The following is a 7263-nucleotide window of genomic DNA, read 5'->3' as shown; positions in this document are numbered from 1 at the left end:
GCAGTAAGTACTGCTACGCCTTTGTCATCATGCATCAGTTTCAGTAATACATTGATTCATTCAGCACCATTACCTGCAGGCAAAACTGCTCTTGGGATGGGAAAAGCTGACATTGTTTTCCAGCAGTTTATGTTATTTCTGTTTGGAAGAAAGGTCAGATATACAGACTCCTCCACTGGTACTGTCTGTCAATGAGGAAGCAGCAAAATTGATCAGTAGCCATGTTCTTCTGCAAGGTACTGGCCGCTGCAAGGAAATTGGCTTTGGAAGGCTTGGAGGGGTTATGCAGCAACATAAGAATAAACATGGTATAACCTGTACTTCATTTTCACTGAATTTTTACCTTCATTTTCTTCAGATTTTCAGCTAGTCTGATGTCAGCATGAGGTATCCTAGGCCCTGAAGTTCATTATGCAGTGCTTTACTTTTGAGATCAGGCATGTACCAAATGAGCTCTCTTAGGAGCAGGCTTAGCAAGCCTGCTTCTGTTTCTTCAGCCATCTTAGGCTGAGAGATCTATGGAGGTGTCAGAGGGAAGGAAAGGATCCTCTGGCAGGCTAGAGGAGTCAGGGACAGTCTCTCAAGAGAAACTGGCTTTCCTTTGAAGAAAAACATTGGCTGAGAGCAGGTGGGGAGGTGCAAATAAAGGAGATGGGGATTCTCAAGGTTGACTACTGAAACAAGGCCTAAATTAGTATCTTATCATAAGGCCCAAGGATAGGCCCATGATGGTCAGAGTAGGTCAGAGTAAAACTCTGCCTTTGTTTTCTGCCTATCCTGAAAGGAAGAAATTCAGTATGAGGCCTGGGCCCTAACAAATCTCTTCTCTCTGCTGTAACATTGGGGAGAAGCAAAAGTTCCACACATCCCTTCTCCTCCAGTGTTCCTCTGCAAAGCAGAAAATAGTGACCTTGAAGATTCTTCTGCTCTTTGCATGGCACTTTTGTCCCTTTGTCTGAATTTGTACCATGGTCTCTGTGGGAAATGTCACATGCGTTTTGTGAAATCCGCTGTGAGCACATAGGAGTCTTGCCAAAACTCAAAGGCATTGGCACAATTCCTGTAGTCAGACCAGGTCCAGTTCTGCTTCTTATATGCCTGTAGCAGTTTGTAATCTGGTGCTGGCCATCGTTGGATACAATATTTAAAACTACACTGAGGAAGACATGGCCATGTATAACTGCAGTGCACTGTATGTCTGTCTTGTACATTGAGACAACTTTCAATTAATAGTGGCAAAACCATTAGCTAACTAAATGTTTTCATACATTAACAATCTCTAGAAAAATAAAGAGTATGACCACGTCTAATATAACTCATCATCTCTAAGGTCCCTTCCAGCCTAGGCCATTCTATGATTCTATGAAATAGCTTATGAAAAGTGGTAACTGCAACCTAAGACAAGAACAGCAGGAGCTATAAAGTTAACTTGCAGGCTGCTTTCGATTATTAGTGCACCTCAAATAAGATAGCGACATTGAGGTGCATTTTTTAACATTCTCTTGTCCCTGATGGAAAAAAGCACACCCGGGAAAGCACATTCAAAAATTAACTATCTAGAACTTCACTAAAGAACAGGAAGTTTATCTCAGGCACCACAGAAGAAGATAAATGCTGTCCTTTTCCATTTGGACACAGAGAGATATGGTCCTTTAGAAGAATCCATTTTCTTTTTCCCCAGTGTCTTTGCATCACAGTTATCTAAACTGTAGGAATAGCACATCACGTGTCTGTGCTCAACCAGAAGCACTGGTGACCTCTGCAAGCTCATGTTGCTCTTCTGTTACCAGAGCTGATAATGAAGTGACTAAAGCTGACAGCCTATGAAAAATGATCCAACAGAAGTCAGTCTCTGACAACTCCGTGCAACAGCCATACAAGTACCTCTTTTCAGAAAAGTTTTGTTTTCTGCAGGTGCCGTGGCAAAAAACAAGACTCAAACACCGCAAAGCAAAAAAACCTAACCTTTTATTTAAGGTTAACGTACCCATTCCAGTCTATAAATAATGTGTCGTTCTACCAGAAATGCAGAAGTGTGAGGTTCATTTTTCTCTTCTACACAGTAGCACCTTTTTATTTTGATCTTCTTTTTCCATGTCAGTCTCATGCTTTCATTACTTGTTGAGCACTGGCTTGTGTAGTTTTTGATGCCTAGTGACAGCACTGATGCTGGCAGCTCATTTCAGTGTTAGTAACCTGAAAGCAAAAGAAATCTACTGCCCATCTAATCTGAAACTGAAGCATGGTGCTTTCTTTTCTTGGCTCTAGACCTTCTGTCAGGAGGACAGCTTGGAGGTCCTCAAACTTTTAGCAGCTAGCTTAACATTTTGATAGATGCTCTTCAAGTTCCCACATCACCCTTGGCATTACAGGGAGTCTAACTGGACTCTGCATTACACCTGTTTTAGTTCAATTAGACTATATCAATATTTCCTCACCATCTAAAAAAATATATTAATAATTTTTTATCTAAAATATGAAAACCATTTTGATACTGATCTTCACAGCAAAATCATTATTAATACCTAGACTTGTGATGTAACATGTTCCATACAGTTGCATTTACATGACAGGAGCACTTTTTCATATAATGTAATGCCCGAAAATTCTACACTGAGATGACAGACAGAAGCAAGGAGAACATGGTACAGGCTGTGTCACAGCCAAGGGAAGACAGCAATCTCTGAGTGTTTAAGAAGGGGACACCTTCGGGTCTGGGAACCAAGAATCCCATGGCTCATCTTCCTTTAAACGCTGTGCTCTGTGCAGATGATGATGGCTGCTTACCCTGGCAGCTGCTTCCCTGTGCAGGAGCCAGAAAACTCTTAAGCTGAGACTGATGCCTCCTCATGTAATGATGAGATGATAGACTCAGAGCTAAAGCATTAATGTTCAACTTAGCTGTAATACCCAGCTCTGACTGAGCTACAGATTTAGTATGTCACACAAGAACAGACTTTCTCATTTTTTTACATACTTGATTTAATTAAGTAGAAGTGAAAAAAAAATAATGCAGAAAGAATGGCAGAGAAAAACATGGTCTAGATATGATAATAGATGGTGAGAAAAAGAAAACTGTGCAGTCCTTCAGCTGTTCCTTGCAGGATGAGAAGTAGTGCACATGCCCAAGGACAGCAATTGTGGCCCTCTCGATTTCACTGCTAAGTGTACCCCTAAATTATCAAAACACTTCCCAGTCAAAAGAATATCTTGCATGAGATAGGTGATATTATTTGAACCTGACTTCATGTTTTATTTTAGCCAGCTTGCTCAAACTTGCTCTTAGTACTTCTGGGGAAAACCTCAGGGGTCTTTCTTCTGGTTGTGCATAGACCTCATCCATAATTCTAGTGCCTTATGCTCTGACAAGGACCTGGAATACTGTTTATGAAGGACACCTAAACTTAAAGGGAAAGGGATCTGTCCAGAGGTGCAATTATTTTTTATATCTATCCATTCTGATGATTTTGGACAACAGATCATGAACTGTTAATACATTGTTTTAAAGAATACTGTGACTAACCTGAGAGGTGGAGAAATACCCAAGTGTGTGTATATATATATAAATACAGGTATCTATCTTGGATAGTTATCAGAGAATAGCTTTGCCCCTCAAATATATCTGTGGTATGTTTTAAATATTTTCCTAAACAGACTATAAAGATTCTAGCAATTCTCAGTGATGTCCAATGACAGGACAAGGGGCAACAATTGCAAGATGGAGCATAGGAGGTTCCACAAAAATATTAGGAAAAACTTTTTCGCTGTGGGGGTGACAGAGCACTAGCACAGGCTGCCCAGGGAGGTTGTGGAGTCTCCTTCTCTGGAGACGTTCAAAACCTACCTGGACGTGTTCCTGTGTGACCTACTGTAGGTGATCCTGCTCTGGCAGGACTAGATGATCTCTAGAGGTCCCTTCCAACCTCTAATATTCTGTGATTCTGTGAATTAAATTTTCAGATGTCAGCTATGAGTCTGGAGTGATGAGTCGAAATGTCAGATAGATGTTAATTTTAGATTAGTAATCCTTCAGTAGAGGGACAGGAAATTTTGTAGAACTTTACTGAAAATAATTTTCAGGTATGAAAGCATGATGCAACATGGCAGACCGGTCACCCAAAGTAACTTTTCTGTGCACAAATTCATCAGGGAACCTGTAGCAAATGTTTGGCTTTTCTCATTGTGAGTACTGAAACTGCTGTTCAACTAAAAATCTGACTTTTGCTCATTGTGTTGTAAGAGAAATGAGGCTTTCTGGGGAAGGTAGTATCTTCTACTAGATTACCTTCTGGAACAGAAATTCCTCTCCTGGTCTAGGAAAAGGTATTACATTTTTCTATAAACCTTACCTTGCTTCCATGATTTGATCACAGCTGTAAGAGCACCTCCTAAAATATTGAAGAGAGCTTGTCCATTTAAAGGACTATAAATATTCAATGCTTTAAATATAAAGACCAGCAAATACAAAGAATTATTGTGAAGCTTCATTTGGATTTCAAACTCAGTGAATTATATAAGTCTATTTCATTTTGGTCGGTCCTCCTGAGTCTTGCATAGGTTTTATTTAGTGAATAGTAATCCCAACACAAATTTTAGCAACTGGAGAGGGGAGAAAGAATGTGCAGTGGAAACCAAAACTAAAGTGAAAACACATCCATCATTTGCAGAAATATAATTTCCACCATTACTATGCACTCCCAATTTTAATACTAGATATGCAGTTTGAATTTACCTTCATGACTTTCAGCCCTGGAGAATTACATTTACTGTTTGGTATGTCTTCCATCTGTTGAACTCTTTCAGAGGAAACTTCAGCCATTTTTGAGAACATGAAGAATTTTGTCCAGTAAGGACAATTCAATCCTTAAATCTGTTTACCATTCCGTTAAAAAAAAAAACAAGGCTCTGTGTTTGGTCTTCTCAATATAGTGGTGTCATTTATGCCAAGGATATGACAGTGGATGCACATGTTTACACAGTCAAAACATTTTAGTTGCTAAATTCCTGGCTTTGATCCCTCTGGGTCACAATTTGGAGGATAAGGAGGATAAAAAAATTCGCAGATGGGACCATAAGTGGATGTGACACTGACTAAATACAGCTTGAGTTGCTGAAGCTGCTCGGGTATCAGGCATCGAGAGACGTGTTTGGACAAGAGAGATTAGGATCTACTGGGCAAGAAGACTGAAACTAAGATGGGAGCTACAAGACAAAACTGGAGAAGCAGGGAGGATGGGATGAAGAGTCAGGGATTTTGGAGAGACAGTATTAAGTAAGTTTGAAGAGACAGAGACCAAGGCGTACATGATAAGGTCACGGGGCAGGAAGCGACAGTGATCTCCAGGTGTGCAAGAAGGGAGCACTTTCTGGGCCCTGCAGTGGGAGGCAGGAATCCCGTGGCTCATCCTCCTTCAAACACATTGCTCCGTGCAGACGATCATGGCCACTTACCCCGACAGCTGCTGCTCTGCACAAGAGCCCAGATGGGCAGAGTGCTCCCAGCCCCACAGCTCGCTGTGGATTCAGCAGGGTGCCCTGTGATGGAACTTCTGAGTTTCTTCCCATTATTTTTAAAATTAAATTCTACAAAGAAAAGCCCGTTATTGTTGCAGAACTCAACGCTTTACGTATTAGGCGATGCTAGCTTAAGGTTGCTTTTGTTGCCAGAATCTCACCATCTGAAAAGTGGTGATAAAAGTCCTATCTCACAGGAGTATTGTGAGGATTAATTGGGTATGCTTTGAAAAGTGTTACGTGGTTTATCATGTGTTTATTTTACTTTTGATTCAAAAATCACAGAAATAAATTGGTGGGTTCCAAATGAGAAAAATATGTGAAACATTATCTCCTTTCTTCTAAAGCCATACTACAAGCTATTGAGGCTGAAAAAATAGTTGTAAAATTAAAGCACATGAAAGCATATTTTGTTTTTCTCATTTGAATGATTTTTTTTTCCTATGCTGAAAAATGGAAGACTGTATGCAAATATTGCATCCCTGGCTTGCCTATTTGTTTGAAGACTAATCTGCATTTGAGTTTTCCTAACCGCAAAGTGACATTCTAAGAGAAGTATTTATTGACAAGAATAATAAGCAATCCACATTTTTCAGTTTATCGTATTAAAAAAGAAAGTATCAAGAAACATGAGGCAAAAATGTGTTTGGCTTTTTGTCTCTTTTCTAATGGAGTGGGAAAAGATCACCTTGACATAGGGGCAATTAAAAATTCATTCTCAGAGTTGTTGATTTGTCAGTCTGGTAGGCACTGCATTTCATGACATGAATGTAGTTAAATACATGTAGCCACCTTTACCACTTTTGGAACATTACCATTTACATTTTTGTTGCTGTTATTTTGCTAGCTTTATGGTCAACTAGCATACACACTCCTTTTCAGGACTTACATATCAGCACTACTTATTACTAACAATGGACCCAAGGCAATAGAACTTCTCTCTCTTAATGAGAATATACAGAATTTCTGGCACTTGTGTATGTATGGGATCAAAACTCAGTGTAGCATAGATTTGTCTGGCCATTTCATTTTATCAAGCTATTACTTTTTTGTATGATTTTGGTGGTGGTGAAGGAGGTGGGAGGAAGGAGCATTGGCATTTTTAGAGTTGCTTCCAGGAAGGACACTGCCATGAGGAACAATGCGACACTGCTAGTGAGCCTTGCTTTTTGTACCATAGTCCTGACGTTCTGCACTAGCATCTGTGTTGCTGCGGATGGCATTTTCTTTTAAACTATTAATTAGCTGCTCAGCATATCAGTCTGGGAGCAGGGTTTCTTCAATATACAATGGTTCATGAAATCTTTTCCTAGGGCGTACTGTTCTTAGAGGGTTACTTAATTGCTTCCATGATTAAAAAAACCCAAACCCATAAATTGCATCTATCTGCTCTTTTAGGGAAAAGATTGTCTTCTCCTGTTGTAGACCTGGACATAAACCTGAGACATAAATATCTCTAGTGTATACCAAGATGAGGATCACAGTGTGTACTTCATGCTTCCACTTTTTCAAGTGAACAGATAACTTGTGTTTTAGCATGCTTTGGTAGCTAAAAAGAATTTTTGCATTTCTGTGGTTCCCATCTTTTTCCAGATGATATACTCCAAACTTAAATTACTTCTCATCCAAAATAAATTCAGAAGAGAAATATTGTTAGAAGTACGGCTTATTTCCATTGCCATGTAAAAAAATGAAGATGGTATAAATCAAATTCTGGATAAACAAATGTTTTATCTGTATCTTGTTACA

The sequence above is a fragment of the Apaloderma vittatum genome, unplaced genomic scaffold (genome assembly GCF_000703405.1).
Source record: "Apaloderma vittatum isolate BGI_N311 unplaced genomic scaffold, ASM70340v1 scaffold18994, whole genome shotgun sequence".
NCBI classification, from domain to species: domain Eukaryota; kingdom Metazoa; phylum Chordata; class Aves; order Trogoniformes; family Trogonidae; genus Apaloderma; species Apaloderma vittatum.
Note: the sequence above shows the minus strand (reverse complement) of the source record.